We start from the raw sequence: 11062 nt of genomic DNA on the forward strand, positions 1-11062 counted from the left end.
GCTCCTCGCACTCGTCCTGAAGTGTGTGTCACCAGTCCGGTGCCCCCTGTACCGACTCCACGCACTAGGCCTCCAGTGCGCATTCACAGTCCAGAGCTTCCGGCGATGTTTCCCAGTCCGGAGCTTCCGGCGACGTTTCCCAGTCCGGAGCTTCCGGCGACGTTTCCCAGTCCGGAACCTCCCGCGACGGTCCACGGTCCGGAACCTCCCGCGACGGTCCACGGTCCGGAACCTCCCGCGACGGTCCACGGTCCGGAACCTCCCGCGACGGTCCACGGTCCGGAACCTCCCGCGACGGTCCACGGTCCGGAACCTCCTGCGACGGTCCATGGTCCGGAACCTCCAGCGACGGTCAACGTTGTCCAGTCCAGCTCCAAGGCCGTAGCCTTCCTCTGCGCCGATGCCCAGCCAGGCACGGCGTCCAGCCTTGCTCCATGGCCAGAGCCTTCTTCTGCGCCGGTGCTCAATCCAGGCGCGGCGTCCAGTCCAGCTCCAGGGCGGGAGCCTTCCTCTGCGCCGGTGCCCAGTCCAGGCACGGCGTCCAGTCCAGCTCCAAGGCCAGAGCCTTCCTCTGCGCTGGTGCCCAGTCCAGGCACGGCGTCCAACCCAGCTCCATGGCCGAAGTCTTCATTTGTGCCGATGCCCAGTCCAGGCACGGCGTTCAGCCCGGCGTGATGGCCGGATCCGTCTGGGCGGGGGCTATGACCTGCACCGGAGCCGGCACCGACACTAATCACCCCCCTACACTCCCCATTAGGTTTCAGGTTTTGCGGCCAGAGTCCGCACCTTTGGGGGGGGTACTGTCACGCCCTGACCATAGAGAGCCCTTGGTTCTCTATGGTGTAGTAGGTCAGGATGTGACTAGGGGGTGATCTAGTATGTCTATTTCTATGTTGGTGCTAATGTGGTTCCCAATTAGAGGCAGCTGTTTATCGTTGCCTCTGATTGGGGAACATTTTTACGTAGCTATTTCCCCACCTGTGTTTTGTGGGATATTGATTGATTGTTTTGTGTTTGTGCATGTGCACCACGTAGTCACGTTTTGTTGTTCGTTTATTGATTTATTTGATTTTGCTTAAAGTTTCACTTTGTAATAAATATGTGGAACTCAACATCCGCTGCACCTTGGTCCGCTCATTTCCAAGACCGTGACAGTGTGTATAGTCTAAACAGGAATAATGCCAAGGTTAGTGATGTTTGCTGAGGAGTATCATTCATTGGCTGATTCCTCCTGCTGCCCTGGATGGAATTCTGTTATCTCCCTTAACCCATTGGAAGTCCCACCCATTTGACTACTTAAAGATTGTTAAAACCTTCAGTGGTGCTACCCATGCTAAACTGGCTTTGTGGCAAGTGTGCCCTCTATCCGTCTCTATGGATGCCCTCAAGTGTGCCCTCTCTCCCATCCTATACCCTCTCCGTCAGCCTCTGTCCTGCAATCAACTCGCCCCAAAGTCTTCCAAATCTACCATTGAGGTACCACATCTGCAACAGTTTACAGTCTGAACCAATGAAGACCAACGGTTCTGTGACGTGTGAGTTGGTGATCAACTGTCTCCAAAGCATACAGCCCTATCAGCTGAAGAGGAGCCACGGATCTAGTTTTAAACACACAACAACAATGATGTAATGTCGGTCAAGAATATTTATTTTTGTCTGTAAAAGTGTTTACGATAATAAAAATCAACAAAGCCCATATACGTTGTTTGTTTAGCTGCTTTAACTGTACAACTCCACAGTCTAGTGACTGACAGACCAGCTGATGTTGTCAGAGTAACCACACCTTCTTAGTGTTGTCGGGCCATAGTGTCTATTGAACTATGACTCATGCTCTCTAATCCAGTCTATCAGTTAGTGTTGATCACCTGAAAAGTGATGCAGCACTTGTTATAAGCCAAAGACTGCAGGTAATTAGGGTAGGATTTACAACTAGGACTAACTGATCCACACTAGCAGCACAGTCCATCCAGTAGGTAGTAGTAGTAGTAGTGTATCACTCCAGCAGCACAGTCCATCCAGTAGGTAGTAGTAGTGTCACACTCTAGCAGCACAGTCCATCCAGTAGGTAGTAGTAGTGTGTCACACTCTAGCAGCACAGTCCATCCAGTAGGATGTAGTAGTGTGTCACACTCTAGCAGCACAGTCCATCCAGTAGGTAGTAGTAGTAGTGTCACACTCTAGCAGCACAGTCCATCCAGTAGGATGTAGTAGTGTGTCACACTCTAGCAGCACAGTCCATCCAGTAGGTAGTAGTAGTGTCACACTCTAGCAGCACAGTCCATCCAGTAGGTAGTAGTAGTAGTGTCACACTCTAGCAGCACAGTCCATCCAGTAGGTAGTAGTAGTAGTGTATCACTCTAGCAGCACAGTCCATCCAGTAGGTAGTAATAGTGTCACACTCTAGCAGCACAGTCCATCCAGTAGGTAGTAGTAGTAGTGTCACACTCTAGCAGCACAGTCCATCCAGTAGGTAGTAGTAGTAGTAGTGTCACACTCTAGCAGCACGGTCCATCCAGTAGGTAGTAGTAGTAGTGTCACACTCTAGCAGCACAGTCCATCCAGTAGGTAGTAGTAGTGTCACACTATAGCAGCACAGTCCATCCAGTAGGTAGTAGTAGTGTCACACTGTATCAGCACAGTCCATCAAGTAGGTAGTAGTAGTAGTGTCACACTCTAGCAGCACAGTCCATCCAGTAGGTAGTAGTAGTAGTGTGTCACTCTAGCAGCACAGTCCATCCAGTAGGTAGTAGTAGTGTAACACTATAGCAGCACAGTCCATCCAGTAGGTAGTAGTAGTAGTGTCACACTATAGCAGCACAGTCCATCCAGTAGGTAGTAGTAGAGTCACACTATAGCAGCACAGTCCATCCAGTAGGTAGTAGTAGTGTCACACTATAGCAGCACAGTCCATCCAGTAGGTAGTAGTAGTAGTGTCACACTATAGCAGCACAGTCCATCCAGTAGGTAGTAGTAGTGTCACACTATAGCAGCACAGTCCATCCAGTAGGTAGTAGTAGTGTCACACTCTAGCAGCACAGTCCATCCAGTAGGTAGTAGTAGTGTCACACTATAGCAGCACAGTCCATCCAGTAGGTAGTAGTAGTAGTGTCACACTCTAGCAGCACAGTCCATCCAGTAGGTAGTAGTAGTGTCACACTATAGCAGCACAGTCCATCCAGTAGGTAGTAGTAGTAGTGTTACACTATAACAGCACAGTCCATCCAGTAGGTAGTAGTAGTGTCACACTCTAGCAGCACAGTCCATGCAGTAGGAAGTAGTAGTGTGTCACACTCTAGCAGCACAGTCCCTCCAGAAGGTAGTAGTAGTGTCACACTCTAGCAGCACAGTCCATCCAGTAGGTAGTAGTAGTAGTGTATCACTCTAGCAGCACAGTCCATCCAGTAGGTAGTAGTAGTGTGTCACACTCTAGCAGCACAGTCCATCCAGTAGGATGTAGTAGTGTGTCACACTCTAGCAGCACAGTCCATCCAGTTGGTAGTAGTAGTGTGTCACACTCTAGCAGCACAGTCCATCCAGTAGGATGTAGTAGTGTGTCACACTCTAGCAGCACAGTCCATCCAGTAGGTAGTAGTAGTAGTGTCACACTCTAGCAGCACAGTCCATCCAGTAGGATGTAGTAGTGTGTCACACTCTAGCAGCACAGTCCATCCAGTAGGTAGTAGTAGTGTCACACTCTAGCAGCACAGTCCATCCAGTAGGTAGTAATAGTGTCACACTCTAGCAGCACAGTCCATCCAGTAGGTAGTAGTAGTGTCACACTCTAGCAGCACAGTCCATCCAGTAGGTAGTAGTAGTAGTGTCACACTCTAGCAGCACAGTCCATCCAGTAGGTAGTAGTAGTAGTGTATCACTCTAGCAGCACAGTCCATCCAGTAGGTAGTAATAGTGTCACACTCTAGCAGCACAGTCCATCCAGTAGGTAGAAGTAGTAGTGTCACACTCTAGCAGCACAGTCCATTCCGGTAGGTAGTAGTAGTGTATCACTCTAGCAGCACAGTCCATCCAGTAGGTACTAGTAGTAGTGTCACACTATAGCAGCACAGTCCATCCAGTAGGTAGTAGTTGTGTCACACTGTATCAGCACAGTCCATCCAGTAGGTAGTAGTAGTAGTAGTGTCACACTCTAGCAGCACCGTCCATCCAGTAGGTAGTAGTAGTGTCACACTATAGCAGCACAGTCCATCCAGTAGGTAGTAGTAGTAGTGTTACACTATAGCAGCATAGTCCATCCAGTAGGTAGTAGTAGTGTGTCACACTCTAGCAGCACAGTCCATCCAGAAGATAGTAGTAGTGTCACACTCTAGCAGCACAGTCCATCCAGTAGGTAGTAGTAGTGTCACACTCTAGCAGCACAGTCCATCCAGTAGGTAGTAGTAGTAGTGTATCACTCTAGCAGCACAGTCCATCCAGTAGGTACTAGTAGTGTATCACTCTAGCAGCACAGTCCATCCAGTAGGTAGTAGTAGTGTGTCACACTCTAGCAGAACAGTCCATCCAGTAGGATGTAGTAGTGTGTCACACTCTAGCAGCACAGTCCATCCAGTTGGTAGTAGTAGTGTGTCACACTCTAGCAGCACAGTCCATCCAGTAGGATGTAGTAGTGTGTCACACTCTAGCAGCACAGTCCATCCAGTAGGTAGTAGTAGTAGTGTCACATTCTAGCAGCACAGTCCATCCAGTAGGATGTAGTAGTGTGTCACACTCTAGCAGCACAGTCCATCCAGTAGGTAGTAGTAGTGTCACACTCTAGCAGCACAGTCCATCCAGTAGGTAGTAATAGTGACACACTCTAGCAGCACAGTCCATCCAGTAGGTAGTAGTAGTGTCACACTCTAGCAGCACAGTCCATCCAGTAGGTAGTAGTAGTAGTGTCACACTCTAGCAGCACAGTCCATCCAGTAGGTAGTAGTAGTAGTGAATCACTCTAGCAGCACAGTCCATCCAGTAGGTAGTAATAGTGTCACACTCTAGCAGCACAGTCCATCCAGTAGGTAGTATTAGTAGTGTCACACTCTAGCAGCACAGTCCATCCAGTAGGTAGTATTAGTAGTGTCACACTCTAGCAGCACAGTCCATCCAGTAGGTAGTATTAGTAGTGTATCACTCTAGCAGCACAGTCCATCCAGTAGGTAGTAGTAGTGTCACACTCTAGCAGCACAGTCCATCCAGTAGGTATGTAGTAGTGTATCACTCTAGCAGCACAGTCCATCCAGTAGGTAGTAGTAGTAGTGTCACACTCTAGCAGCACAGTCCATCCAGTAGGTAGTAGTAGTTGTCACACTCTAGCAGCACAGTCCATCCAGTAGGTAGTAGTAGTGTCACACTATAGCAGCACAGTCCATCCAGTAGGTAGTAGTAGTGTCACACTATAGCAGCACAGTCCATCCAGTAGGTAGTAGTAGTGTGTCACACTCTAGCAGCACAGTCCATCCAGTAGGTAGTAGTAGTGTCACACTCTAGCAGCACAGTCCATCCAGTAGGTAGTAGTAGTGTGTCACACTCTAGCAGCACAGTCCATCCAGTAGGTAGTAGTAGTGTCACACTCTAGCAGCACAGTCCATCCAGTAGGTAGTAGTAGTGTGTCACACTCTAGCAGCACAGTCCATCCAGTAGGTAGTAGTAGTGTATCACTCTAGCAGCACCGTCCATCCAGTAGGTAGTAGTAGTGTCTCACTCTAGCAGCACAGTCCATCCAGTAGGTAGTAGTAGTGTGTCACACTCTAGCAGCACAGTCCATCCAGTAGGTAGTAGTAGTGTCACACTCTAGCAGCACAGTCCATCCAGTAGGTAGTAGTAGTGTGTCACACTCTAGCAGCACAGTCCATCCAGTAGGTAGTAGTAGTAGTCACACTCTAGCAGCACAGTCCATCCAGTAGGTAGTAGTAGTAGTGTCACACTCTAGCAGCACAGTCCATCCAGTAGGTGTAGTAGTAGTGTCACACTCTAGCAGCACAGTCCATCCAGTAGGTAGTAGTAGTGTCACACTCTAGCAGCACAGTCCATCCAGTAGGTAGTAGTAGTGTCACACTCTAGCAGCACAGTCCATCCAGTAGGTAGTAGTAGTGTCACACTCTAGCAGCACAGTCCATCCAGTAGGTAGTAGTAGTAGTGTCACATCTAGCAGCACAGTCCATCCAGTAGGTAGTAGTAGTGTCACACTCTAGCAGCACAGTCCATCCAGTAGGTAGTAGTAGTGTCACACTCTAGCAGCACAGTCCATCCAGTAGGTAGTAGTAGTGTCACACTCTAGCAGCACAGTCCATCCAGTAGGTAGTAGTAGTGTATCACTCTAGCAGCACAGTCCATCCAGTAGGTAGTAGTAGTGTATCACTCTAGCAGCACAGTCCATCCAGTAGGTACTAGTAGTGTCACACTGTATCAGCACAGTCCATCCAGTAGGTGTAGTAGTAGTAGTAGTGTCACACTCTAGCAGCACATTCCATCCAGTAGGTAGTAGTAGTAGTGTCACACTCTAGCAGCACAGTCCATCCTGTAGGTAGTAGTAGTGTCACACTATAGCAGCACAGTCCATCCTGTAGGTAGTAGTAGTGTCACACTCTATCAGCACAGTCCATCCAGTAGGTAGTAGTAGTGTCACACTCTAGCAGCACAGTCCATCCAGTAGGTAGTAGTAGTGGTGTCACACTCTAGCAGCACAGTCCATCCAGTAGGTGTAGTAGTAGTGTATCACTCTAGCAGCACAGTCCATCCAGTAGGATGTAGTAGTAGTGTATCACTCTAGCAGCACAGTCCATCCAGTAGGTACTAGTAGTGTCACACTGTAGCAGCACAGTCCATCCAGTAGGTTGTAGTAGTAGTGTGTCACACTCTAGCACATTCCATCCAGTAGGTAGTAGTAGTGTCACACTCTAGCAGCACAGTCCATCCTGTAGGTAGTAGTAGTGTCACACTATAGCAGCACAGTCCATCCAGTAGGTAGTAATAGTGTCACACTATAGCAGCACAGTCCATCCAGTAGGTTTTAGTAGTAGTAGTGTCACACTCTAGCAGCACAGTCCATCCAGTAGGTAGCAGTAGTGGTGTCACACTCTAGCAGCACAGTCCATCCAGTAGGTAGCAGTAGTGGTGTCACACTCTAGCAGCACAGTCCATCCAGTAGGTACTAGTAGTAGTGTCACACTGTAGCAGCACAGTCCATCCAGTAGGTAGTAGTAGTGTGTCACACTCTAGCAGCACAGTCCATCCAGTAGGATGTAGTAGTGTGTCACACTCTAGCAGCACAGTCCATCCAGTAGGTAGTAGTAGTAGTGTCACATTCTAGCAGCACAGTCCATCCAGTAGGATGTAGTAGTGTGTCACACTCTAGCAGCACAGTCCATCCAGTAGGTAGTAGTAGTGTCACACTCTAGCAGCACAGTCCATCCAGTAGGTAGTAATAGTGACACACTCTAGCAGCACAGTCCATCCAGTAGGTAGTAGTAGTGTCACACTCTAGCAGCACAGTCCATCCAGTAGGTAGTAGTAGTAGTGTCACACTCTAGCAGCACAGTCCATCCAGTAGGTAGTAGTAGTAGTGAATCACTCTAGCAGCACAGTCCATCCAGTAGGTAGTAATAGTGTCACACTTCTAGCAGCACAGTCCATCCAGTAGGTAGTATTAGTAGTGTCACACTCTAGCAGCACAGTCCATCCAGTAGGTAGTATTAGTAGTGTCACACTCTAGCAGCACAGTCCATCCAGTAGGTAGTAAGTAGTGTCACACTCTAGCAGCACAGTCCATTCCGGTAGGTAGTAGTAGTGTCTCACTCTAGCAGCACAGTCCATCCAGTAGGTAGTAGTAGTAGTGTCACACTCTAGCAGCACAGTCCATCCAGTAGGTAGTAGTAGTAGTGAATCACTCTAGCAGCACAGTCCATCCAGTAGGTAGTAATAGTGTCACACTCTAGCAGCACAGTCCATCCAGTAGGTAGTATTAGTAGTGTCACACTCTAGCAGCACAGTCCATCCAGTAGGTAGTATTAGTAGTGTCACACTCTAGCAGCACAGTCCATCCAGTAGGTAGTATTAGTAGTGTCACACTCTAGCAGCACAGTCCATTCCGGTAGGTAGTAGTAGTGTATCACTCTAGCAGCACAGTCCATCCAGTAGGTACTAGTAGTAGTGTCACACTATAGCAGCACAGTCCATCCAGTAGGTAGTAGTAGTGTCACACTGTATCAGCACAGTCCATCCAGTAGGTAGTAGTAGTAGTAGTGTCACACTCTAGCAGCACCGTCCATCCAGTAGGTAGTAGTAGTGTCACACTATAGCAGCACAGTCCATCCAGTAGGTAGTAGTAGTAGTGTTACACTATAGCAGCATAGTCCATCCAGTAGGTAGTAGTAGAGTCACACTCTAGCAGCACAGTCCATCCAGTAGGTAGTAGTAGTGTGTCACACTCTAGCAGCACAGTCCATCCAGAAGATAGTAGTAGTGTCACACTCTAGCAGCACAGTCCATCCAGTAGGTAGTAGTAGTGTCACACTCTAGCAGCACAGTCCATCCAGTAGGTAGTAGTAGTAGTGTATCACTCTAGCAGCACAGTCCATCCAGTAGGTACTAGTAGTGTATCACTCTAGCAGCACAGTCCATCCAGTAGGTAGTAGTAGTGTGTCACACTCTAGCAGCACAGTCCATCCAGTAGGATGTAGTAGTGTGTCACACTCTAGCAGCACAGTCCATCCAGTTGGTAGTAGTAGTGTGTCACACTCTAGCAGCACAGTCCATCCAGTAGTATGTAGTAGTGTGTCACACTCTAGCAGCACAGTCCATCCAGTAGGTAGTAGTAGTAGTGTCACACTCTAGCAGCACAGTCCATCCAGTAGGATGTAGTAGTGTGTCACACTCTAGCAGCACAGTCCATGCAGTAGGTAGTAGTAGTGTCACACTCTAGCAGCACAGTCCATCCAGTAGGTAGTAATAGTGTCACACTCTAGCAGCGCAGTCCATCCAGTAGGTAGTAGTAGTGTCACACTCTAGCAGCACAGTCCATCCAGTAGGTAGTAGTAGTAGTGTCACACTCTAGCAGCACAAATCATCCAGTAGGTAGTAGTAGTAGTGTATCACTCTAGCAGCACAGTCCATCCAGTAGGTAGTAATAGTGTCACACTCTAGCAGCACAGTCCATCCAGTAGGTAGAAGTAGTGTCACACTCTAGCAGCACAGTCCATCCAGTAGGTAGTAGTAGTAGTGTCACACTCGAGCAGCACAGTCCATCCAGTAGGTAGTAGTAGTGTATCACTCTAGCAGCAAAGTCCATCCAGTAGGTACTAGTAGGAGTGTCACACTATAGCAGCACAGTCCATCCAGTAGGTAGTAGTAGTGTCACACTGTATCAGCACAGTCCATCCAGTAGGTAGTAGTAGTAGTAGTGTCACACTCTAGCAGCACAGTCCATCCAGTAGGTAGTAGTAGTAGTGTCACACTCTAGCAGCACAGTCCATCCAGTAGGTAGTAGTAGTGTCACACTATAGCAGCACAGTCCATCCAGTAGGTAGTAGTAGTGTCACACTGTATCAGCACAGTCCATCCAGTAGGTAGTAGTAGTAGTAGTCACACTCTAGCAGCACAGTCCATCCAGTAGGTAGTAGTAGTGTCACACTCTAGCAGCACAGTCCATTCCGTTAGGTAGTAGTAGTGTATCACTCTAGCAGCACAGTCCATCCAGTAGGTACTAGTAGTAGTGTCACACTCTGGCAGCACAGTCCATCCAGTAGGTAGTAGTAATAGTGTGTCACACTCTAGCAGCACAGTCCATCCAGTAGGTAGTAGTAGTGTATCACTCTAGTAGCACAGTCCATCCAGTAGCTAGTAGTAGTGTATCACTCTAGCAGCACAGTCCATCCAGTAGGTAGTAGTAGTGTATCACTCTAGTAGCACAGTCCATCCAGTAGGTAGTAGTAGTGTATCACTCTAGCAGCACAGTCCATCCAGTAGGTGGTGGTAGTGTCAAACTCTAGCAGCACAGTCCATCCAGTAGGTAGTAGTAGTACTGTCATACTCTAGCAGCACAGTCCATCCAGTAGGTAGTAGTAGTAGTGTGTCACACTCTAGCAGCACAGTCCTTCCAGTAGGTAGTAGTAGTGTCACACTCTAGCAGCACAGTCCATCCAGTAGGTAGTAGTAGTGTCACACTATAGCAGCACAGTCCATCCAGGAGGTTGTTGTAGTAGTATGTCACACTCTAGCAGCACAGTCCATCCAGTAGGTAGTAATAGTGTCACACTCTAGCAGCACGGTCCATCCAGTAGGTAGTAGTAGTGTATCACTCTAGCAGCACAGTCCATCCAGTAGGAAGTAGTAGTGGTGTCACACTCCTGCAGCACAGTCCATCCAGTAGGTAGTAGTAGTGTGTCACACTATAGCAGCACAGTCCATCCAGTAGGTAGTAGTAGTGTGTCACACTCTAGCAGCACAGTCCATCCAGTAGGATGTAGTAGTACTGTATCACTCTAGCAGCACAGTCCATCCAGTAGGATGTAGTAGTAGTGTATCACTCTAGCAGCACAGTCCATCCAGTAGGTACTAGTAGTGTCACACTGTAGCAGCACAGTCCATCCAGTAGGTTGTAGTAGTAGTGTGTCACACTCTAGCACATTCCATCCAGTAGGTAGTAGTAGTAGTGTCACACTCTAGCAGCACAGTCCATCCTGTAGGTAGTAGTAGTGTCACACTCTAGCAGCACAGTCCATCCTGTAGGTAGTAGTAGTGTCACACTCTAGCAGCACAGTCCATCCAGTAGGTAGCAGTAGTGGTGTCACACTCTAGCAGCACAGTCCATCCAGTAGGATGTAGTAGTACTGTATCACTCTAGCAGCACAGTCCATCCAGTAGGATGTAGTAGTAGTGTATCACTCTAGCAGCACAGTCCATCCAGTAGGTACTAGTAGTGTCACATTGTAGCAGCACAGTCCATCCAGTAGGTTGTAGTAGTAGTGTGTCACACTCTAGCACATTCCATCCAGTAGGTAGTAGTAGTGTCACACTCTAGCAGCACAGTCCATCCTGTAGGTAGTAGTAGTGTCACACTATAGCAGCACAG

Source organism: Salmo salar, chromosome ssa06, assembly GCF_905237065.1.
Source record: "Salmo salar chromosome ssa06, Ssal_v3.1, whole genome shotgun sequence".
Taxonomy (NCBI): Eukaryota; Metazoa; Chordata; class Actinopteri; order Salmoniformes; family Salmonidae; genus Salmo; species Salmo salar.